The 26,501-nt window shown below is 39.4% G+C and overlaps 1 protein-coding gene across 2 annotated transcripts in view; it reads left to right on the top strand.

Moving 5' to 3' along the window:
* The first annotated feature begins 3,659 nt into the window (after positions 1–3,659).
* znf385c (zinc finger protein 385C) overlaps positions 3,660–26,501 on the top strand; it is a 433,208-nt gene continuing 410,366 nt past the window's right edge. Inside the window, exon 1 of one of the 2 annotated variants that reach the window (XM_043674956.2) lies at positions 3,660–3,680. The gene's annotated coding sequence lies outside the window, so the exon portion shown is untranslated. The remainder of the gene's footprint in view (positions 3,681–26,501) is intronic. The other variant, XM_043674952.2, reaches the window with a different exon arrangement.

Below are 26,501 nucleotides of genomic sequence, written 5' to 3'. Positions count from 1 at the left end.
CGTATCTATCTCTGTTTTAAATATGTCAATGAACTAATAATTCAGAGGCCCAGGCTAATAGTCTGGGGAAAAAAGTGAGGACTGCAGATGCTGGAAACCAGAGTTTAGATCAGAGTGGTGCTGGAAAAGCACAGCAGGTCAGGCAGCATCCAAGGAGCAGGAAAATCGATGTTTCTGGCAAAAGCCCATTCCTGATGAAGGGCTTTTGCCCGAAACATCGATTTTCCTGCTCCTCGGATGCTACCTGATCTGCTGTGCTTTTCCAGCACCACTCTGATCTAAAAACTAATAGTCTGGGGACATGAGTTCAAGTCCTACTTTAGCAGTCAATGGATTTTAAATTCAGTTCATAAACCTGGATTAAAAGCTCGTATTAAGGAAAGTAACCATAGAACTGTCAATGGTTGTTGTTTAAAAAAATACCTTGTTCACCAAAGCCCTTTAGGAAAGGAAAGTCACCGATCTTGCCTGGTCTGACCTACATGTGACTCCAGAGCCACGCAAACATGGTTGGCTCTTAACTGTCCTCAGGAATGGCACTCAGCTCAAGGGCCATTAGGAGTGGGCAACAAATAACAACCTTGCCATTTGTACCCACATCCCATGACAGAAAAGCACTAAGACATGATGGAAAACATATTTTAAAATCAATCTATATTAAGTGAACTTTTGTTTAATTAACATGCAGTTAAAGTAAAACAAAGAAGTATGAATGCTGAAGATCTGCAACAAACAAAAAAAAGTTCTGGAGAAACTCAGCAGACCTGGCAGCATCTGTGAGTAGAAAATAGTGTTAGTGTTTCGAGTCAAGTAACTCTTCTTCAGTTCCAGCAACTTCTGTTTTTGTTTGATGCAAATGATGTATATAGGTTTGTGAAAGTTATTAATTGTTGTGTTCAATAAGCAAAAGGACATTTCTCTCACTGAGAAATCTTTGAACATTAAAGTGCTCCCATAACTTTAAGAGTATGACAGGTTATGACAACATTACAATCTGTTATTTTGGAACTTTCCCAAGCTCTCAGTCTGGCATGCAGCTCCTCCTTTTATTTATGCCTCTGTCATCACCTGCCCAAAGGCAAATGGGAGAAAACTGTCTGAGATGTTGACTGACTGTAAATTCTGCTCTGACAGTGGGTTCCGCTGTAGTAAAAGCAAAATACTGCTGTTGCTGAAAATATGAAATAAATACAACAATAAAATGCTGGGAAATACCCTGCAGGTCTGACAGTATCCTTGGAGAGAAGCCAAATTCATCGCGAAAGTAAGGGCCTCACCAACCTTTATAGATGCACCATAGAAAGCATTCAATCAGTGCTCATAATGGCCAGGTACGGCAACTGCTTTGCCTAGGACCTCTTAAAAAACTACAAAACATTGTGTGCACAATCCAGACCATCACGGAAGCCGACCTCCCATCCATGAACTCCACTTACACTTCTCGTTGCTGTAGCAAGGCTGCCAACATAATTAAAAACCCTTCCCACCCTGGTATTGCTCTCTTCCAACCGCTTCTGTCAGGCAGAAGACAGAGACTTGAACACATGCACCAACAGGTTCAAGAACAGCCTTTTCCCTGCTGTTATTAGACTGCTGAATGGACTGTCTAACTTCAAATAATGTTGATCTTGCTTTGTGCACCTCCTGTGCATAACCTGTATGCCTCACTTTGTCTAAGCACCCTATGATCTGTATATCCTTGTTTGCTATACTGCTTGCAAAACAAAGCTTTTGACTGTACTTAGGTACATGTGACTACAATAAATCAAATCAACAAAATCAGTTAACAGTACAGGTCAAGGTGATTGGAAGGTAAACCCTTCAGCATCAATGCCCCTTAACAGCACTGTGTACCCTAGATACTTCGGTAGTAACTCACCAAAGCTCCACCAACTGCATCTTTCAAAATCACAGCCTCTTCCACTAGAAGGACAAAGGCAGCAGGTAGTTGGGTACACTACCATCTGCAAGTTTCCCTCCATGCCACATACCATCCTGACTTAGAATTTTATCGCTGTTCCTTCACTTGTCAAGATCCTGGAACTCCCAGCTTAACAGCATTGAGGAGGATTCTTACACAACACGGACTGCAGAAATTCACAAGGGCAATTAGGGAAAAACAATAAATGCTACCCTAGCCACCAATACTCACATTCCATGAATTAACAAGAAGACAGTATTTCCTCTGTCCTGCCACTCTACACATCCTACAACTGGAAAGAAAAGGTCCAGCATTGCAAAATTACAAATCAGGCCAGAAGATTACTTATTTATTTAATTCATATGTGGGGCATTCATAGAATCAGAATCCCTACAGTGCAGAAAGAGGTTGTTTGGCCTATTGAGTCTGCACCGACACGCCAACAAACATCCCACCAAGACCCAGCCTTGTCCCTATCCCCTTCACCCCTTATTTTACCATGGCTAACTCACCTAGCCTGCACATCCCCCAACACCACAGACAATTTAGCATGGCCAAACCACCTAACCTGCACATCTTTGGATTGTGGGTGGAAAGCAGAGGACCCAGCAGAAACCCATGCAGACACAGGGAGAATGTGCAAACTCCACACAGTTACCCAAGGCTGGAATCAAACCCAGGTCCCTGGCGCTGTGAGGCAGCAGTGCTTGCTACTGAGCCACTGTGACATTCTTAACATGTGTCACAGAGATGTGTAAAGAAGCATTTTGTTTTATTCATTTGTGGGATGTGGGCATCACTAGCTGCCTGTCCCTAGTTGCCCTTGAGAAGGTGGTGAGCTGCCTTCTTGAACCACTGCGGTCCACCTGCTGTGGGTTGACCAACAATGCCATTAAGGACTTGAATAGTTCAGCAAGTGCCATGAGGATGCCACATGAAATACAGAACACATGCAAACATTTGAAATAGGAGAAGAAATAGGCCATTCAACCCCTCAAGCTTGATCCACCATTCAGCACCATGACACGTGAATGAATGAAGATGTGACAGTATTGCCAGGTCAAACAGCATCCAAGGAGCAGGAAAGTCAACGTTTCGGGCCAAAACCTGACGAAGGATTTCAGCCCAAAACGTTGACTTCCCCACTCCTTGGATGCTGTCTGACCTGCTGTAGTCTTGCAACTTCACGTCTAGGGATTCTTGAAGTCCAGCATCTCCAGTCCTTACTGTTGCCTAGTGACAGGATTGCCAGTCAGATTGTGTTGACAGAAGCTGGCAATGAGACTACAAATGTTTGGATATTACAGGTGTGTGGGTGTTGGGGGTAGGGTGTGGGAGAGGGAGGAGGGAGAGACCTGGCGCAACAGTCTGATCAAACGTGCCACTTTCCTTGGTAGAGCTGCACATTGATGGTACTGGAGGATATTATTTTTCTCACTCAGTTTCTCTGTGAATTAAGAAGATATCTGCAGCAGGAGAGATGAATGATGATGATGATGATGATAATGATGATGAGGCTCCCTTTTTGCACAAGCTGCCCACCGTGTGGCTCATGTGCTTACAGGTGGCGCGCGCCTAAAGGTATCGCTGGAGCCCGGAGCCCGCGCGCCCCTCCCGACCCTCCCAGGCGCGCGCGCGCCCACATGCACGCGCTCCGGGAATGTGCCGCTATCGGCGGCGCGCCTACTGCTGCTCAGTCTGGATTGAGAGACAATGTTAGAGGCAGCGAAGGAGACAGAGCTCGGGATCAGCACAGGAGGTAGGGTGACTCCATTTCCTCTACCTACAGGCACATATTTATGCAGCTTATTTAATATATATATATATAAACCATTTCACATCAGGGAATAATCACATCTTTTTAAGAAAAAGTACTACTTTTAAAAAATTTCCAATAAAAAGAAATCAGCTGTGATGTCCTTGCCAGTCAATCTTGAGTGTGTGAATTATCTCTGAAGAAAGTGGAGGCTTGAGGGGTCCAGAAAGATTCAGGTTTGGGACGCGGGGAGTGAAAATGATGCTTTTCCAGTCTGTTCCAGGGGGAAGTTTATTTTAGCTGCCTTTTATGCATTGCTAACATTATCTGTCACGGATTTGATTGCAGAATGACTAATCCCTCAGCACCTCAGAGATAAACTTGTGCTGTCGACCTCGTTTATATCCTTAGATGTATTTCGCATGATGTACATTATCGGCGTTATTTCTGCATATTAAGGAGCGAATACCTTGGGAATCTTGGGCTGTATTCTGAAGGAACGTAGCGGAAACAATGTAAATAGCCGTGTTTGTGAATCTCCGTGTTCCTGTGCGCAAAAGTTTTACTGCAGGGAAATTGCATTTCATTAAATAGTTTCTAAAATTGGTTCAAATCATGGAAGCCTTGGGGGATAGTCAGGGATGTCATCACATTTCAAACAGCAATGCAACTGGAAACGTTGGACACTTTTTTTGCTTTCTGTTGTCGAACCAGTTTTCTGAAATACATCTTTTGGTGAAATATCTTTCACACATCACAACTGCTATCTAAGGCGCACCTCTTGTCTTTTCCTCAAACAAGTATCTTCGTAATCTTGGTGCGATTGAGAAGGAGCTCGTTTATCTGGAGGCTTCTTTTCCCCCTCCGTGCCTATTTATCTCCCTGAGTTGTCAAGTCATAGAGACGTACAGCACGGAAACAGACCCCTCGGTCCAACCCGTCCATGCCAACGAGATATCCCAACCCAATCTAGTCCCACCTGCCAGCACCAGCCCATATCCCTCCTAACCCTTCCTATTCATATACCCATCCAAATGCCTCTTAAAAGTTGCGTTGAGATCAGTTGTGGTAATTAGAGGGAATATCCCTATAGGTGGATATAGATGTGTACTTTGGTGATCATTTTAATGACATTTTTACCATTATGAAAATAAATAGTGTGCATCTTTAATGACATACCAACTTTAGGATTGTTGACTTTTTTTAACACCGTGAGTATTAAACCCAATTTTAAGTACTCTGTAATGCTTCTAATGGACATGTTGGTTATCTTAATATGTGAATTGTGTTTATATAATGGAAATTTCAGAAACGTGCTAGATACAGTTTAAGTTTTAATGTATTGCTTTTATAATGGGTAGACATTAAGTCTTTATATTCGTAAAGAGGCAAAGGAAAAACTCCAGGATTTTTCAGTACATCCCAAGCTCATCCATGCAGAGGTAAGGAGAGAATTTGGGAGGAGAGGGATGCATGCATACTTCCTATTGGATAATCAAGACCAACAAACCAAATGTGATATTGTTCTAGTTAATCTTGTGTGAATGACCTCAGAGAGTGGAGGCTGGAAGGGTCCAGAAAGATTCAGGTTTGAGATGCAGACAGCAAAATATCATGCTTTTTCAGCCTGTTTTGATTGGTTGAGCCTACAGGCACAAATTTCTCTAGAATATTGGTGAATGCAGCCAATGGACCCACCGACTCCAATGGAGGAGTAGTGTTTACAAAATCGGGCAGCAGCATGAATAATTTGTGGTCTTAAATATATTTAAGTCTTTTGTTTGGCTTGGCATCTCTCCACTAATTTCAAGTTCCCATTAGTTCTTATCCCTGAATAAAGGGGTTGGTTAACTTAGTTGACTGGCTTGTAATGCAGAGTGACACCAAAAGCATGCATTCAATTCACATGCTGGCTGAGGTTACCACAAAGGATACTCCTTCTCAGCTTCTCCCCTCACCTGAGGCATGATGACCCTCAGATTAAACCAGCACTGATTGTCTGTCTCTCTCTCTCTCTCTCTCTGATGATAGAGCAGCCCTTAGTTCTGTGAGTCAGATTCTGAAGATTTAACCACAGACTAGGAGAGGATTTCTTTTACTTGGGAATTCAGTAGAGACACAGTCAGCTTTCACAACACAAAGATTCTCAAGAAAGCAAAAGATTCTCCCATCTACTTGTTGTGCTTTTACTGGTACACTAACTGTTTCTTCATGTATTTAACAACCTACTCAAACATCGGGTGGTCATACAGTTCTGAAGGAGGAAATCTCTGAGAATGCAAATTGTTAATGGATTGTTAGTTATTAAAGAAACCAATATGTTCTGTTGTCAATATGGAAGAAAAATGACTCCCCTTGAGGTTTACTGTCACAAGCTAAACTCATCAATAGGGCAATTTTAATGATCATGAACATTCTGCTGTCTCTCCTGTCAGAATATTAGGTCAGTGAGCTGATTAAGGTGTGCTGGGATTTTAATTATGACAATCAGTTGACATGTGGTGACATAACTTGTCAGCACACCTAGAGTAAAGACAGTTCCCACTATCTTAACCAGTAGGATAATAGTGATTGAACAATCTGTTTGTGGCATTTCACTACCTCCTTGGTATGAGTGAGTCAACTAGGCTAAAATTAAAACTAAACTTTTGATAATTTAGATCAAAAGACTTTTCAAGCCACCTCCTCGCTCCTTCATGCTCACACTTCGGTCAGAAGATTAACGTGTCAGAACGACTGCTGGTGACATGATTAAACAAATGGTTTGACGTATTTAAACACGGCTTTGCCTGCTATCTAAATGCAGACATTAACCCATTTATTTTCAGTAACAGACAGGGGAATGCTATATGAACGTGTTAAGTGTTTGCTATTTCTGCCAGCAGGAGGTTTTCGGTTTGAGAACATAAACAAGATGACATCGTGCTTAAGAGGTCACAGATTAACAGATTTGAGCCATAGGTTTGCAGACCTATGCTATTCAGAATAAATGGATGAACTTGCAGGTTACATTTGTTATCGGCAGTGTCTGTCCCTCAGCTGGAGGAGGATGTCTACTCAGTGTCACATGCTTCTGCAGTGGGTCATCACTTGACTCAACAGGCCAATTCTCAACCCACAGATCTTTTGAGTAAATGTAGCAGGATGTCCCATGAGGTAGCGGGATCCGGAGTGCAGGATTTGCTTCCTTTCCTTTCTTTCTCTGCCACCGCTCTGCCTCATTATTAAGACAATAGGACTCAATGCATGATGCTGCTTGATGGACAAGTTATCTCCATTTTGAACAATTGGTAACAAGTTCCTCCCAGTCATTAATGTCAGTGTTGCCATGCTTCATGGAGAGCTTCAGAGTGCTTTTGATTACATTTGTGTCATTTGGTGAAAAATAAGAATTGTATAATTTACTGTATATTCTTTTTGTGTCACCTTTCTGATTTGGCAGCTGTTATCATTACCTTTTGCCTAGTTTTGCTTATCCATATTCTCTGGCATTCTCTCTTAAGTAAAGATTTTTGCATGCTGCAAACCAGTTTACCAAACTTTTATTTTTGCTTAATTGCAATCATTCAAACATCATGATGTTCATAGATGCTTCTGAGGTGAGACGAAGCAGTTTTGGTCTATGCAGTGCTATTTGCAGATGTAAAATATCTTTTTCTTGCTGCTTTGTTGTGCACAGGATATACTCGTGTAGAAGTCAAGATTCCAACACTAAAGTTTTTTGTCAAAAAGTAGGAGGTTGACAAATATGAGTCACATTTTGGGGGGTTGGAAGTTCACTGTCTCCCATCATCATGCTGTCTCAGTGTTGTTTCCACTAACAGTTCCCACTAACACTGCCCCTCAAAAGTACCACACACCAGTGAAGTGATGGCCTTGATATCATATGTTACTATGCTGAGACATGAAGGAGACATGAATATCTACTTCCAATGATGTGTTACTCCATGATTCTGTCAAGACGGTTTGCATCAGAGCAAGTTTGAGCTCAGTGCTCAATGGGTGGTAAGTACAAGGAGTTGGATTTTTGGGTGTAAAATTCATTTCCTAAACTTATGCACAAGATTTATGAAACATGACTATATATTGGGGCAAAGGCTGGGATGACAAGATCAACCATTACCTGAGTATGTGCAGTATTAGTTTGAAAACAATACCAAGTAGAAATTGATTTTTTTGGATGATATGTTAAATGAAGTGTGACTGTCTGTGCTAAATGTTCAGGTGGCTATTTAAAATTCCGTAGCATTTAGGTTTGTGCCTGAGAAAGAGCACGGAGTTCCCCAGATGTTTTGGCAAGCATTTTCCCCTTGGGGAAAAAAAATTGTTCGCAAAACAGACCGATCAGTAATCTCCTTGTTTCTAGGAAAAATTGACACAAAATGTATTCTCTTAATGCACAAATAATAACATGATATCAACAACATAAGATTATGACTGCTTTACCAGTCCAGCATAGTGGCTACAGCCCAGAGGTTTTGTGTGGATGCAAAATAAAATATATGAAGCACTGGGGACTGTGACAGTATGGTGGTATGCAATCTGTCCCTGCTACCAGTCTGCAGTAAAGACAATTTGATAATAGGTTTGTCCACTTTTCTCTTGGCACACTGAAGGGCACCATCTGGTGTATGGGGGGGGAATGCATGGATTTTTAAATATTAATTTAAAAACAAAAAATATTATTTTGCAGCACAGGTTACACCTATCAGCCTATATGATAACAGCTTTAGCAGCATTTTGTTGCAGTGCTATTTTTGTTTCATATATATAGATGCTGAATATTTAAAATGGAACACTCATTTCTTGTTCAATCATGGCCCTCAGAAAGTGTGCTCCTCATGAAGAAAGGGCACCAGTAAACAGACCTAAAGTGGAAAAGCGAGCAACTGCATACTCAAAACCATGACAACAATTACAGAAGCAATAATTTGCCACTGCTTTCAGATAAGACCACAGTTTCTAATATATCACTACATCACCATCTGTCGCATTGCTTTAATCTGTGGTGATTCTCATCATATCCCTGTTTTCTGACCTTGTGTCAGCTGTAGTGCACATCATTTTGTTTCAGTGACGGTACTCTCGCTTTTTCAATCAAAAAATTGTTGATCAGTTTTGGTGTAGAACTTTGGCACAATCACCTCACCTGGCAGTGTGTTCTGACAGAGGCACCAGCCAGAATTCTCCTCTAATATACAATGTGAATTTGGGTGAGAGCACGGCAACGATAAACTGCAAGGGGTGAGGGTTATTTCCGCCTCCCTGTGTACCCTTTATTTGCCTGCCCTGTCTGAGATTACTGCTGATCTCTCCTCCACCACCAGTTGTATGCAGACATTGGCTAGAGCATTCAGTTCTGGCCAGTTTACGTTCTGTTAACAATCCCTGGGGCTGCCAAGGGAAAGTGATGGGAGGTGACAAAGCAGCTCTTGCAGTGTTCCCAAGGAGCATGAGGTCTAATGGACCTGTCCTGGATCAGACCTGGTGAGGCTCTAATTTTCAGCCAAGGTCTTTTGTTGAACATTACCTTTGGATACTCAAGCCATTTTCTTTCTCACCCCAGCACTTTTTTATAAATTCTTTCACGTGATTTGGGTATCACTGACTAGGTCAGCATTTGTTGCCCAGAGGATAGTTAAGAGTCAGCCACTTTGCTGTGCATTTGGAGTCATATGTAGGCCGATCCAGGTAAGGAAAGCAGTTTCCCTTTCCTAAAGGACATGAGTGAACCAGATGGGCTTTTACTGACCACCAGCAAAAGTTTTACTGTTATCATCAGACTCTTAATTCTAGATTTCTGTTGAATTCAAATTCAGTTCAAACATGGGCCCCCAGAACATTAATGATGGATTAATAGTCTAATGATAATACTCACCAGGCAATTGCCTACTCCTATAATAGTTAGGTGGCATTTGCAACTAAAATTGTCATCTTTAAACATATACTTGGTGGTACAGACCTGATGCACTGAATTGTCTCTTCTATACTGTATGATCTTGTAATACACTGACAGCTTTCCTCTTTGTGGCATGACTTCTGCTTGGCATTCTGCTGTGCATTTCTAATTAGTTTGACCTGAGGAAATACGTCTGAGTTGGGAAAGAGTTTTGGTGGGGTTGATGGGTAAAACTTTGCCACATTATTGCTACATTGTGAAGAAAATATTCCCAGTCACTGTCTTTCAGAAGAATGACTGCCCCAAGATGTTTCTTCAAACCTGTCAAAGATCCCTTGAGTAGATTTGATGAAAAGACTGCTTTGTGTGCCCATAAAATATTTATTTCTCAAGTAACACATGCAAGTGATCCTATGTCTTAGTTGTGATTTTTTTAGTTGTTGAAGTGTGCAGATTACTGACATTTGTAACCTGCCTACAACTGTTGCCTACAACACTTGGAGGTAAATTCATGACCTGGGAGGTACTTTAGGACGTCCTGATAATCCACAAGATTTCTGGCTGTCCTTGTGGTATGAGCTAAAAATATACCAGAGACTCATTGGCTCCAATCCAAGACTTAAGCCTAGCTTCATAAACCAGTTGTGATTCCACTGTTGTTTGTTCACACCCAACTGTTGAATCAGGATTGAACCAAATGTACAGAACACAAAATTGTTGTAATTGTTGGATCTTCACATATGTCATCTTTTAAAATTAACTTCTGAAGCACACCAATGCTATTTACAAAACTTTCAGGACTAGCTAACATGGAGTGAGTTCAAGTGCATTAACAACTTATGCATAAGGACAGTTGAGTGCTTCTTAAAATCAGCATAAGCTGAGGATACAGGAAATAATTGAGAATAGCAGAAAAGATACTGTCACTATCCTAACGTTTATGCTTTGTCAATGTATGAAATTTATTTTACACTTATTTTGTTTAGATTTCTCTGTGTAGCATCAGTGGGGAAATGATGTTCATTATTCTGCTAGTGATTTGGTTCTTTATAGGTCATGGCACGGAATGCTTTGCTACAATGTTTGAATCAAAAGCCACTACATCTTTAAGAGAATAGTGGATTAGTAGCTGAAAGCAGATGGAGATAAAGAGCTATAAGGAAAGAGCAGGGCTGATTAGTTTTGCAATGCTTAAATGAAAATCGGGCATCGACATGATGGGCCAGTTCCCACCTCCATAGTTCTTTCATTCTTTGGTCAGTTTTGCTGAGCCGATTATGTATTTCACAGTTCATATCAGGAAGCCTGGAGGAGAAAAACTGCCAAGGAAAAATAGCATAGCAGGAGGACAGCCTAGAGACAGAAACACTGCAGTGAGGAACAAACCGTGAGGAACACAGAGAAGTGTTGAGAAAAGATAGATTGAGGGGCCAGAAGCCAACTGAATAAGCATGAGGCAGTAGAAGGGTTGGCATATGTGTGGAAATAGTCAAAAATGACATTTCAGGCCAATGATAAGTGAGACTAGCAAAACACTGTTGGTATATGGAATATATTGTATGGAATAAACACTGTTGAATATAGAGCTGTATTTGCAAGAAGGAATGGTTGAGTCAGGCACCATTGTGTTTTTCTCCCCAAGGGAATAGCTGATTAACATTTGAAGGTGGATGGAGATAGAAAGCTGTAAAAAGTGTTAGAACTAGATTGCTGAAGTATATTTGTGAGGCCCCAATTTTAACTCTCTGCAGGTGCACAGGTTTTGAATGAGTTAAAATCTCAAATGGTACGTTTGCAGTAAGATTTGTAAGGACTTCTTATGAATGGTATTATTTTTGGCACTATACACACTTTTTCACTGCTACAGCTGACTCCAATATAACCATTTGCTTTTTGCAAGTTGTTAGTGTAAAATTAACTGTGTGTTAGATGTTGAGTGTGCTTTGTGATGACAATCTAGAGAAATATTTGATCTCTATAACATGGTTATGCATTGAGTGGCACTACTGGGATCAGGTATTTTACATATGATGGGAATAAATCCTGTCTGATAAAGATGCTTTGGAATCTTATTGTTGAATCAAGATTGAACCAAAAGCACAGAACACAAAATTGCTAGATTTTTATGGAACATGTTTGTACCTAACTTTAATTTTGATGTACGGTTTAGCTCTTACCTCTGGCCATAACAATAGTAATTTATATCAGATTTTAGATTTCTATTCCGATGGGACCCAGAAACAGCTGTTGTTATGGTTTTAAATAGGAATTTAATTAACACCTAGTAGATAACAGATATAATGTTGTCAAACATCTTGCAATAAATCTAATTTCAGCCTTAGTCAAATGAAGTGCTTTATAATGTTTTTATAGCTGATCATTGTTTTAATGGAAGCTGGAATTTTTCTACATCTATATTCATTAAAAACTAACAACATGAACGTGTCTACATGAATGATGGTTTGCCACTTTCTTGGATTAGTTTAAATTGTGTTGCAAATACCATGACACATGACTTAAATATTTCATGTGCCTTCAAGACATAAATGTCATTACTCCCCTTTTGTCACATTGCATTAAAATACTTTAAAGGAAAAGCTTACATGTCAATTGAACAAGTAGAGTTAAGTGCCTTTTCATTCAAACTAATTTGAGTTTGTGGGAGAGAGGTTCCAAAGGAATCTGGCTGAAGTGAAATCTCTGGACGGTGGTGATAGGGATCTCACCCATCACCTGAAGAACTGGTATAAGAGCTGGAAGGGCTGATGTACAAAGCCTTCCCTAGGATTGAAAAAAATCACCAGGGAATGGAAGTCCCACCCACAGACAGCTGCCCATTAATCACAGGGCTTGACGTGTCACCAGGGAGGTGGTGGTTACTGCTGGTAATGCACCTACCTGAAGCTCAGGGGAACTGAAGGGTGCAGGTACAGGTGAGTAATGGCTGGAAGGCCTTTTAGCAGGCCTCCCCACTCCCCTGAGTTTCTTGATAAAGCACCGCTCATGGTGCCTTTGAACAAGGAACATCCCCTGGGATACAGCAAGCAACCCTAACATGGTTTGTTTCTTAGGCTTCCTGGATAGAAATGTCCTTATCTAGGCAGTGGGATGAGGACCTTACATAGCATTAATTAACCTCTTAAGGGTCTGATTTGGTGGTTGAGAAGGACAACTGTGCTTCTTGCCCTGGAGCTAATTAGGCCTGGGAAGGAGGGAAGGCAATGGGATTTCCAATACCCAATGTCCTGTGCACTTAAGTGCTCTCTGCCACAAAGAACAACATAGAAGATAGGTTTCATTATGCCCTACAGCAGTATTTTTATAGCTGTTGACTGTTACTCAGAAAAATACAAATAATTTGGGTCATGTATTGTGTATATTGGGGTGACCATGGTGCTGTGTAATTTTGGTTGGATGGTATGTTAATTATTTTGATTTGAATTAGGGGTACTATGAAAGTGAATCTAATTTCTAAAGTGCAAATATTTTTGTTGTATGAAGTGATGGAAAGTACAAAGATTTTTCAATCATACTTTTACACGAGGCTGATCAAAATGGAAGTCACAAAGACTTATAGATAGGATGCAAAATGCTTAAGAGAAGGGACAGCATTACTGAAGTTAACAACTGAAACAGCATTTAGGCTTGATAGGTCATGGCTGAAGGAGAAGAGGGAACAGACAGTGAAACAGGATAAGTATATGGGATGACGATTGTAGAGGATTAACACCGATGTCGACTGATTAGATCAAATGCTCAGTTTCTGTGTTGTAATTTCAATGTAACACAATTGTAATGCAGTTAATTCCTTTTCATGTCAAAGAGGTACTCAATAAAGGGAAAAGCAAACAGCACAGACAAGATTGTTTGCACAAAAGGATAAATAACACTTGAGAACATGATAGCTGGAGTACTTTGATGCAGTTCCTTAAAGAGCATTATTAACAGACACTTGAGAGCAGGTGACCTGTTTTCCCATTTTAATTAGATTCCCTACAGTATGGAAACAGGCCCTTCGGCCCAACTAGTCCACACCAACCCTCTGAAGAGTAACCCACCCAGACCTATTCCTCCTAACTAATGCACCTAACTCTAAGGGCAATTTAGCATGACCAATTCACCTAACCTGCACATCTTTGGAGTGTGGGAGGAAACCGGAGCACCTGGAGGAAATTCATGCAGACACAGGGAGAATGTGCAAACTCCACACAGACAGTCGCCCGAGGCTGGAATCGAACCCGGATCCCTGGCACTGTGAGGCAGCAGTGCTAACCACTGAGCCAACAGCATTGGGAAGAGCGTACAATGCATCACAATTGTGCACCTAAACTGGGAAGAAATAGATCTATTATTCCCCACTTCCCTCTTTTCCCTTTTAAAGAAAAATTTAGAATGATGCTGGAGCTTCATTCAAGTAGGTGATGCCCTAGGGGTGCAATCACTAGAACATTAATCCAGGTAATGTTCTGGGGACCTGGGTTTGAATCCAACCATGGTATCTGGTGAAGGTGAATTCAGTAAAAAAAAAGTTACAATTAAGAATCTGAAGACTATAAAACTGTGGCTGACTGTCAGGAAAATCTCACCTGGTTCACGCATGTCCATTAAGGAAGGAAATCTGCTGTCCTTATCTGATCTGGCTGATATGTGATTCCAAATGCACAGCAATATTGTTAACTCTTAATTACCCTCAATTGTAGATGGCAAGTAAATGCTGGACCTTCCAGTGACACCTGTGTTCCATGAACAAGTAATAAAATGTGACTATTGCCCCAAATATCCATGTTTAGAATCAAAACAATGAGGCCAATTTTAATTTATCATAATCAGGGTTAACAAAGTGCCAATGGCATTAAAATGGATGTTGTGAACTTACTTCTAGGCTTGAAATGTGTCAATTCTATATCCCTCTTCACAGATACTGCCTGACCTTCTGAATATTTCCTGCAGTTTCTGGTCAGGTTTGTAGACTTACTGTTCTGTTCCACTCAGGAGCCTTTCCATGGATTGCTACTGCGCTCATTTATATATACCAATGAGTCTCTTTACAAAATAAAAAATGTCATATACACTGCTTTGGGCCTTAATTACAATTTCAGGTGATATATGTAGGGAGTGCATCGTTATGGACTAGGCCAGACCGCTCCAAACATTCTTAAGCAGGCAGCCCAGACAAAAACTTTGAAATTTGTTTCAGTAAGTGTACAGAGAAAATTACCCGGAGTAAGTTAGCTAGGTTTTAAAACAGACAAAACATTATTCACAAAATTACACAACGAAACACAAAGAACAGAATAAAGAACCTCTGCAGAACTTAGTCTATCCAAACTGGACTTAATGATGCTTTCCGAATATACACAACAGTCCAAATAAGCAAATCCCTTCAACACAGTCAAAATGAAACAAAGGCTTACAGGTTGAAGTTAGAAGGGCAGAAGGAAGAGAGTTTAGCAGCCTTTCTTCACATAGCCAACAGCTGAACTCCCTAACTAGTTCTGGACTGAACTGTTCAGCTTAATCTCAGTTTCCACCCCACCCCCCCTTTCATTATACAGGTCACTTCTAAACATAAAAGCTTTGACCTAAAGTCAAAGTTGTTTACGTATAAACAAAAAAGCCTCTCAATACCCTATTATCTCTGTACCAAACCCAGCTGTTTTGGAACCCTGAGTGTTTTATGACCCCTCTGAGAAAAATCAAGGACACTGTATCCTTGAGTAAAAGAACAGCGTTTAGAAAAAGAGGACTAGTTTTCTGACAAATTGTTAATAAATATTCAGCTCTTGTATCATGCAATTGAGTAGATGAATCTGTGGTACTTTGAAAGACTATTGCTAGCCACTTGATAAATGGCCAACAACTTCTTGAAGATATATTTCTTAGAGCCAAAGTTAGCACTGAACATGAAGTGTGCTAAAATTAGTATAATTAAGTAAGTCAAATGTATGAATTAATGTAAGAATAAACTAAAGGTTAATGTGTTTTCTCCTGAGAAAGAGCCACATCTTTGAAACATCAGCAATGTGAAATCAAAAACAGGGTTAGGAACTGTTTTGTCACATATTTAGTAGAAATGTGATCATGTTTTGCAAAGAAAATAGCATTAGTGTTGCCAGATAGAAATTGCCCTGATGTTAGCCAGAGGCAGTTGAAATGCTATTTTGTATATACAAATAGATTATGTATGTTAGTGAACATGATAACTGTTCTATAATCAAGGATGTAAAGTTTTCACAACACACACACACATTCTACTTTTCACTGCAGCATTATACCAACTATTGCCCCTAAGGCAGAAATGTGCATTATGCCATCTGCTCCTCCACGAAGAAGTGTTTCCCCCTCATGGGAGAGTCTTGAATGAGAGGGCATAATCTCAGAGTAAGGAGGTCATCCATTTAAGACAGAGATGAGGAGAACCTCTTATCAGAGACTAGTGAATCTATCTGTGGATTCTTTACCACAGAGTGCTGTAGAGGCTATGATCATTAAGCACATTTAAGGCTGAGATAGACAAACTTTTAATCAGTAGGGGAATCAAGGGTAGTAGGGAAAAGGCAGGAAGGTAGAGGCAAGGATTTTCAGATCACTCATGATCTTATTGAATGGTGCAGCAGGCTCATAGAACTGTACACAACGGAAACAGATCCTTTGGTCAAACTCATTCATGCTGACCACATATCTTAAATTAATCTAGTCCCATTGCCTTTTAAATGTTGTTATTGTACCAGCCTTCATCACTTCTTCAGGCAGTTTATTCCATACACGTACCACCCTCTGCGTGAAAAAATTGCTCCTTAGATCCCTTTTAAATCTTTCCCCTCTCACCTTAAACCTATGCCCACTGGTTGACTCACGGACCAAATGGGCTACTTTTGCTCCTCATATTATGTTCTTACAGTCATAATGGTTATAGTACACATGATATGCCATGCAAATGTAGGCAGTGAGATCTCATGGCCAGCAATGGGACTTTTCCCTCAGTTTGCATTTCTGATTCATAAATACAATGAATCTCATCTGGATTTTCAGTAAACTGCACGTGGTTAGTCTATTGGACAACAGGATCTCAAATGGATAGTTAATGTGTCCTGCAAAAGCAGTTTCCTGTAGGACTTTTAGGGGAAAGCAAAACACATTTTAAGCCTTGATGATAAAAAGGAAAGGACATAAGTCCGGGTCAGAATGCCAAGATAAACTGCATCTTGACATTTCAGTGCAGGTCAGCCACAAATTAACTTTGCTCAAAAATGATTATGCAGATTAATTCTCAATGTTTAAATCAATTGTCACATATTGATTAAAATATGCAAACCTAATGCTAATTGCAGTAAAGATTCAAAGAAAGCATTAACATTTATTCTGTTTCTGTGTCTGAACCAAGCCCACAGTCAAACACATTCTTTCTAGCTCTCACTTGGGTTCTTACTCTTGGTTCATCTCACACGCGAAAAAGGTCAAGTTTTCATCTGTGCTACTGAATGTTATTGTATTTTAAGTGATTTCTGATGTATCTTATATTGGATTAAATTAGATTAGTTTAGATGGGACTGGGCCAACTTTCTCAATCATTGGCTATTTGCTTTTATCTGAAGCATAATGTTTAACCTTTGAGGCATCACAGTTTACCTCTACATGCTTTGGTTTCAATGTTGTTACATAAACTTTGGAGGTAATGATAGAAACTGCAGTCTGACATTATGGGACAGACTACAAATTATTCACAGGTATCAACATATTTAATTGATGACCTATGAATAGCTTTCTATAACATAAAATCTGTATAATTACCATGAAGATTTGCTGGTTCTGTAGTGATCGAGCCTATTGTTGCTTTAGTTCTGGGACTTACAGTTGGAATCCAGCTCAAGAATCTCATTTGTTTCCCAGTGAGTGCAATATTGTTTAAAATTCAGCACTAAAATGCCTTTCTTACTCAGGGAACAAAAAGATTGACTCTGATATAGCAGGATGCCATTTTTCACCTGGAATTCAGGCAGAGTAATGCAAAAAAGAATCTTATTTTACTTTGTATTGTACTGTCCTGCACTGCTAGTGAAGCCCCAGTGCTCTTGATTTTAGACATTAAAAGAGGTTGACTTGAGTACATATAAGAAGGCTCTGATTAAAATCATGACAGGGTAAAGTTAAGGGGTTCATGCATGTAATGCTTAACTCTTTAAATGAATATAAGATGAGTCAGGATTAATTCCAGACTATCCTTCATAGACTGGCTATCTAAAATATAAGACTAGCTCTCCAACATTGTGCATTTCTCCAGCATCCATTTCTACACCAATAATCCTGCTCTTATGTTAAATATTGTGACCATATCTCTAATCCTGGGAATGTGACTTCTCATGCCTGTAATGTCGAATAACAATAAAGAGAAAAATAGAAGGAAGGATATATTGGGATTTATGTGTAATATCATTCCATGGTCAATGCTTTAGCAATTTGACTTGATTGTGTGGCAGTCTTAAAATAATTCCAACTGAATGATAACATGATGTGTTTACATAGCAGTGCAGTATCAATAAAGGCTGCTTTGGTGACAGAGTTTCAGAGCAGTTAGTACTTTAGTAGCATAGTCAGTATTTTCCTTTCATTTTTGATTTGTGCAGAGAGCCATTTATGAGTGATGTGACTGTTCTTTCAGTGAGCCTATTGGCTGGGTGTGATAACATCATTTTTCAAAGGCAACTATTGCTTTAAAAGTATGAGCAGTATTTGACAAAGAATTCAAATAGAAAGTCTGATTGCTTTGTGCTTTTTGCTTTTTGCATTCAAATTCTTAGTGTATAAATATTTTGTAAAGTTGGCAAAATTGCTTGTGGGACCTTCAGAAAATCTTCCAGTTTGTTCCATTAATGTATAAATTTAATTTTGCATGTAAGTTGGCTATTACATATTTCTCTTCTATGATTATAAACTTTTTGGCTTTTATTACAATTTTATACTTTTATTCTATGTTTGGTAAGGTTGGAAGAAAAATTATTTTGTTAGGTTTGAAGAGAAACAGTCAATTTTTCACTTGCATCATAATAATGGCTCAAATTGGGTCAGTTTTGAAAGATCACCATTCATCATTGATTACACCTGAAGCTGCCTACCAATTTTTTCATTGGTTTTGTGTGGCACTTCAAAGTTTTTATGGATCCTTTTCCAATTTGGTGTAAATCCAGGGAATCTGTGGTATGTATGAATGGATCAAGCAAGAGCATGTTCCTTCAACCTAACAGATTGAAGAATTCATGCTAAGACATGCCCAATCTAAACCAGGAAGTACAAGTTATCATATGTAATTCAATATAAAATCTAGAAAGCGAAATAGGAAGCAAAGAAAAATAGGATTAAAGGCGGGAGAGATTAAATGAGCATAAATAAAGTGTTTATTTATATTTAAAATATTACTAACAATTATTAAGTTCTAAAGGAATGAGGTTCCACACTTACGCAATTAAGTTTCCAGGGCTAGAGAGGTTCATTAAAAGTAATTGAGATTTTGTTGCCATATGAATATACCAACCTGAATTATTTCTGTTGTGTTTGTTGGGTAATTATTACCTAAGTACCACAGCTTCATACTTCCACACATTTAATCACCAAACAATCAGTGAGTGCAGCAATTGTGAAGCTTGCGGAGGTGCAGGGTAAAGTCACATAGCTGTTTCTGGACACCAGGCTGCCAGTAGCCTCAATATTAATTATTTTGCAATTTAAGCTGTTATATTTAGATTCTGGAGCCTTTTGGTAAAATTATGTATACAATACAATTATGTTTAGGTTCTTGAATCTTATGTTCAATCATTAAACAGGAACAAAATAACATTAGCAATAATTATTGAATTTATATTCAATGATACTGCTTCTCATTTCATTTACAGTTCTGTGCAAGTCTTCTTTTCTAGCATCATTAATAGCTATCAGTTCGATCATTCCATTTGGAAGTTGCAGCTCGTTGATGCATTAATATCACTTCTGCTAGCTGATTTGCATTAATGTGTTTATATCAAATAGGATCTAGAATTACTAGGTTCCAAGTATTGAGGGAAATGATTTTATAGATTGCTGCCTGGGGTTGTAATTTCTAATTTGCCACTCATTTATTAACTTTTTATATATTTTTTCATATTAGATGTTCAGGTACATTGTGCCAACTATCAAGTCACTTCTGTTTTTGTCCCGATTGAGTTTACCCATATTTTTCTATTGTGACAACAGTGGTGGAACACTTTTGGTGGAAAGGATGGAGAAACTTTCGGTATTCACTGTCATTCCACTTTTGGAACTGACAACAACTTCTGGAGTCTGCACATACACAGTTAAATGTCAAATTCAGAAACTGCTGTCAGTGGATTCTAGTCTTCCCCAAAGTATGCACTATTGAGATATCTCCACATTGCAATCAATTAAAAATCACTGAACAGATGAAAGTATCTCACGTATTTAAAATCGCTGTAAAAACTCCTGAAAATGTTGCATCTTGCTGATTGAGGTCCAACAGGGATTTTAACTGTCATGCAACTCATTTGTGGACATAACACTGTAGTGACTATGCAAATTACAATATTCCTAATTTATGTGCCTGTGGGCCATTCCAATATACCACGGGTGAAGTCATCCATATTAGTTGATCCTCAGTAATGGGATGTATAAATCTGTTTTGTGGTTTGAGATTGGTCTGTGTCTTCACAAACTTAAAGAATTCCTGAACTTCATTGAATTCATGGCTTTCTGATTCAGAGGTGGAAGTGCTAATACTGAAAGAAAGCTGATTCTCTAACTATGTCCTACAGTATACCTGATTTAAGTTGTAAACCCATGTATGAAGTGTGTAGAGCAGCAATAAATGCGTGTTCAGTCATTAGTCTCTTTGAAAGGAGTGGAAAGGAAAACAGTTGGAAGAATAGATGTCGCATCTTATTCAGTTCAGACAACAGTCAAATCTAAACTTTCCACAAACTATAGATACTATTTATACCTTTGATCCTCAAAGAAACTTTTCTTTTTACATTGTTTAAATGGTTATGAAGTCACCTCATAAAACTGATGTCCTCTGTTTGCTTGACTGTGCAGACCTTTACAAATTAAACCCCTGCCTACTTAATGTATTCTGTTAGGGTATCATTTGCCTTGTATTCATGCCAAAGTTATAACAGTGCCAACAGATCAAATAAATTATTTGCTGAAGTAAATCTAAATTATGTGACTTTGATCATGTAGATGGCAAAACAAAATCCAGGTACCACTGAATTGGAATGATCTATGCCAAAAATAAACATTGATATGTTCAGTCTCTATTATATTGTTGATTATTGTATGAATTGAGGAAAGAACAACAGTTTTAACACTTGTAATCTGGCCCAGATTCAATGGCAAACAGTTTATTTCTTCATCTGTTTCATGCTCTCGTGAGGCTTTTTATTAGTGAGTTCAATCCACTAACTAATGACTGTTTCCCAGAGCAGGTAAGGTTCTGCAAATTTCTACTGCATGTTTAATGTCTGATTATTAGGTTTTAGATCATAATTATAATCTACATGAGGTGTACCATCTATCCGTCCCATACAGGAACTTTTGCCCTGTGTATGTGAAAGCCTGTACGGAGGGCAGAGAGATATTGAAACACAATCAATACAGTATGACTCAATTTGGCAAGAGATTTTCAAACATAACCTCTTAAGGAGCATAATGAGAATCACAGTTTTATGCTTCAAAGATTACTTACCTTACTGTTAATAAGGTGCCCATTAACTTGTCCCAGAAAACAAAGTGGATACAAAAGATATCCCCTGCTTGAGGAATCATTGAGCCCTTAAACTAGGTCTGCTGTTTAAATCTTAAGAATATTTTCTGGACATGCGAATTAAAACTCCTTGTGTACATTCTGTGTGCTTGCAATCTGTATGCAGGCTTTAATATTGAATTTGCACTCACAGAAAACTGGAAAAAATCTTGAAATATTTGCAGAGATTCCCAATACATCAATGCCAACATGAAGTTCAAAACTAACATTACCTAAAAATGTCCCTGCCCAATCTGAAAGTATGCTTTTCTTTATATTACTTTTATGATTGCTTCTTTTTTGCCTGCTTGCAATCTGATATTCTTGTTGGAAACAGGAAATTATAGTTGCCTGGGAAGTGGTGCGGTTCAAGAATTGAAAACAGAGAGCAATCAACTGACTTGCAAAAGTCAGTAGCCTTTCTTAAAATCAAGTGAATTTATTCAACCAGAATAGGCAAGTGTGAGTGACTAATGACTGGACTTTTGTGTTCCATGTTTGAACTCCGTGAACTTTCAGACTGTCCCCTGATTATTATAGAATCCCTCAGTCTCAATTTATTTCTAATGAAAGCATTGATCCAAAATACCTTTATGAAACGTTCTAATTGGAACAGTATTTCTAACAATTAATAGAAGTAATATCATACATTAAGGGAACAAGGATCCAACAGAGATGAAAATTCCAACTGTTCATATTTTTTAAACCTGTTTGCAGTGAATTTTGAAAACCACTCAGTAATTCCCTTAGTTAATGGAAATGTTTTCAGAAAAATGTAGAGTTGCTTATTTTAAAATGTTAAAATCATAGCTGATAGGGTGAAAAAGAGCAGAGATCTATTGGAGTCCACTATCCATATAGAATCCAACCAAGAAATCCAAAAGGAAAGATATAACCTTTTCACATCATTTTCCCCCAGATTTTATGTCAGTGTCTGGTGGATTCATCCCCATTCGCGCAAATTCTTCCTTGCCATTATTAGACTGATGAATGGACTCTCTAACTTCAAATAAAGTTGATCTTGCTTAGCACGCCACCTGTGGAATGTAACCTGTATGCCTCACTATGTCTCAGCACCCTATGATATGTAGGTCCATGCTTACTATGATCTGCATGTACTGCTCACAAAGCTTTTCACTGTACTTAGCTAAACGTGATTACAAAAAAATCAAAGCAATTGAAGCTAACATGGATTTCCAGGACTGTAGGGGCCATATTATTATCAATGTGATTGTCGGATCTTAGGTTAACATTGCACTTCTCGCATCCTCAGGAAATCTCAGTATTTCATGACTAATGAATTAATTTGAAAGTTAGGTAATTTGATCATGCATTCCTGCAAGCAACAATGTCATGTCTGATCTGCTTTTGATGGTTTTGGCTGGAAGATTAATGTTACCTTGGACACTAAGAGAATTTATTGCTCCTCTTTTAATAAAACATATAAAAACTTGCCTTTACATCCACCTCAGCAAGTGTTTCATCTATAAATGCAGTACCCACTGAAATACCTAGATAAAGGTAAAAGCAAAATTGGCATTTACTCCAGAACTAGAGTGTTATTTCAATGCACAACCTCCTGACTCAGGTTCGAGACTATACTTTGATAAGTGCTATCTTCATAAAAGTAGTTGTTTTCATTTTCAATGCACCAATCACTGAAGTGTTGAATTTACACTGCGCTAAAATGATATTCCATACAGAATGGTCACCAAACAATATGTGTGAGATAACCTCTTTGTGTTATTCAAAAGTAGCAATATAATTCTGATTAACCCTGCTCAGATGCACCATGATAAAAATAATTACAAAACAGATATAAATCATGACATTATTTTCATGGAAACCTTTTACAGCCTTGAAGAAAATAAATTTCCAATGAACATTTAGAAAACTGAATGTTGTAATTTTAATGCTGTATGTATGCAACTTTGTAGGTAGCTCAAATCTTTCCAAGTTGGCGTAGTTACCTGGTGCTGAAAATGTGTTGCTGGAAAAGCGCAGCAGGTCAGGCAGCATCCAGGGAACAGGAGAATCGACGTTTCGGGCATAAGCTCCGAAACGTCCATTCTCCTGTCCCCTGGATGCTGCCTGACCTGCTGCGCTTTTCCAGCAACACATTTTCAGCTCTGATCTCCAGCATCTGCAGTCCTCACTTTCTCCCCGTAGTTACCTGGTGGTCTGGTAGCATAGTATTATGGTACCAGGATTGAGCTTTATCCTGATGTAGGACAAAACACTGTCGGTATTATTTCATTGTTGTCAGCATTAAATGCAAAGCTCTCGGTTCTACAGAAATCACCTCAGTACAACTGATATAAGGATGGTTTTCCTTAGGCAGGTATTAACAGTGAAAACAGCATGCAATAGATTGGACTAGGGAATCCCCTGACCGACGAATCGTATTTGACCTATCACATCCAGTTGTGAATGGTGGTGGACAGTTAAATGAATAACAGATGGTTGAAGTTTCACAAACATGCCCATTCTCAATAGTAGGGAAACTCAGCACAACAATGCACAAGACAAGGCTGAGGCAATTACATTCATCTTCAGCCAGAAAGGTCAAGTGGATAAACTGTCTCTGCCTCCTACTGAGATCCAATAAGATGGCACAGTGAAAGCACTGCTGCCACACAGCGCCAGTGACCCAGGTTTGATCCCAACCTTGAGTGACTGTGTCACTTTTGCACTTTCTCCCAGGTCTGTGTAGGTTTCCTTCAGGTGCTCGGGTTTCCTCCCACTGTCCAAAGATGTGCAGGTTAGGTGGATCAGCCATGGGAAATGCAGGGTTACAGGATTGTGATAGGGAGGTGGGTCTGGGTGAGATGCTCTTCAGAGGGTCCATGTGGATCCAGTCCAGATGGCCTGCTTCCATACGGTATGGATTTTAAGATTCCCTGACCAGTTTTGCTCTTCTGCCATCTGCCTAGCTAAAGTAATTCCTCCAAGTAGTAAAGCCAAAATTTACGCAGTTTATTAATGCATGTGTTGTAAACTTAGTAAACAGTTTAACTATTCCCTCTTGGCTTTCTGTTAATGTTGTGCCAGATGACAATAGAAAAGGACAGAAACTGTCATGGACTTGGGTAAAAAGCCAGCACTTCAGCTGTGTTTAAACTCTGTTCTTATGGTATACGGCACAAAGCGTTATTACATTATGCCAAAAGGTCTTGTTGGTGATTATCATATGGTCACAACCATTTGCATATACATTTTAGTGCATCAAATGAAAGACATTAAAATGGTGCTTTTTGATAAAAACACAAATGCTTATTTCTTTAAAAAATATCTGGTGCCAGCTGGGGTTTTACAGAAACATTAACCCAGTTATTTTAAACGGATTTGGTGCCCTTCTGTAAATAATGAACGAAAGAATTAAATGAGTGCATTTCACAGCTTCAGGGTGAACAGCTTGGGTAGACTCAGTGTAATTTCTGACAAATCTTTCAGAATATGAACTTGTGTTACTAACTTGTATCTGAAAAGCTGAGGAACTAGGCTTCAGAATGGGAGGTTTTGTGCATTTATTGTTCCCAATGTCACAGTTTGGATGAAGCTTAACTAAGACAAGCCAGATTTTGGCATTATTTTCAAATTTGTCTTTTAGCACAGTGTCAGTCCCTTTGTCCCTGAAATGTGGGAACAAGAACTGGGTCATGATGTACCATGACACATGTGTCTGACTGCTGGCCCTTAGCAACCCAACAGGCTGAGATAAGTACTTGTCAGATGATTGGTTTCAGTTGTCTGTCAGGACAGTTTATCAGCTAAACTCAACATATGTGTTCACTCATAAGCCAAATGATGTAGTAGCTTAGGAAATAGGGGGAAAAAAGCTATGTTTAGTCAGATATTATAATGATTTGGCTAATGATACTATAAGCTGTCACAAACCATGGCAAACATGGATACATGAATTTATTAATATGCATTCTGTTGAATAGTTCCCTGACCATCTAAAACACATTCTAACTGAATCAAAGGCTGCTGAACTAATGAAGTGCATGTGTAGGTAATTGAATCTTTCATTTAAAATGTACAACTGAATATAAAAGAAAATGTACAATTTACAGCTCCGGAGATGTATAATAACATCTCTGAACAGGTTGATTAGGAAATATCTTGAAATGTACAATTGCCCATTCATTAGTTTCTGACTCTGGCTCACAGGTGAACACTAATTAAATGCTGGAATGGCAGGGATTGAACAACAAATAGGAAGTTATTAGCTCTCTTCTGCAGTGAAAGCCGCAATTCGAAAAAGTAATTTGTTTCTTTCTACATTGAACTTGCAAATGATGACACAAAGGGCAAAAAATTATAACTTAGTGTGTAACAGAATTATGAGCAGGACTGATCCCTGTCTGAGAAGCAGGATTTGCTTTTCAGTACATGAGATGTACTGGTTTCAGCAACCTCATCACCTCAGGATATCTCCTACCAACAGCTTCCAACCTCATAGTCCAGGAACTCCGCACTGCCCGATTCTACCTCCTTCCCAAGATCCACAAGCCTGACCACCCTGGCCGACCCATGTCACAGCCTGCTCCTGCCCCACTGAACTCATCTCTACCTACCTCGACACTGTCCTATCCCTCCTAGTCCAGGAACTCCCCACATACGTTCGCGATACCACCCACGCCCTCCACCTCCTCCAAGACTTCCGTTTCCCCGGCCCCCAATGCCTCATCTTCACCATGGATATCCAATCCCTCTACACCTCCATCCGCCATGACCAGGGCCTCCAAGCCCTCCATTTCTTCCTCTCCCGACATCCCCAACAGTACCCTTCCACCGACACTCTCATTCGTTTGGCTGAACTTGTCCTCACCCTTAACAATTTTCCCTTCGAATCATCCCACTTCCTCCAGACCAAAGGGGTAGCCATGGGCACCTGTATGGGGCCCAGCTATGCCTGTCTCTTTGTTGGCTACATAGAACAGTCCATCTTCCGTAGTTACACCGGTACCACTCCCCACCTCTTCCTCCGCTACATTGATGACTGCATTGGTGCCACCTCATGCTCCCGCGAGGAGGTTGAGCAATTCATCAACTTCACCAACACATTCCACACTGACCTTAAATTTACCTGGACCATCTCTGACACCTCCCTCCCCTTCCTGCACCTCTCCAT

Source organism: Chiloscyllium plagiosum, unplaced genomic scaffold (assembly GCF_037043375.1).
Source record: "Chiloscyllium plagiosum isolate Xiang-an unplaced genomic scaffold, Cpla_swu_hap1 HiC_scaffold_32, whole genome shotgun sequence".
NCBI lineage: Eukaryota > Metazoa > Chordata > Chondrichthyes > Orectolobiformes > Hemiscylliidae > Chiloscyllium > Chiloscyllium plagiosum.
This window is presented reverse-complemented; position numbering and strand designations above follow the sequence as displayed.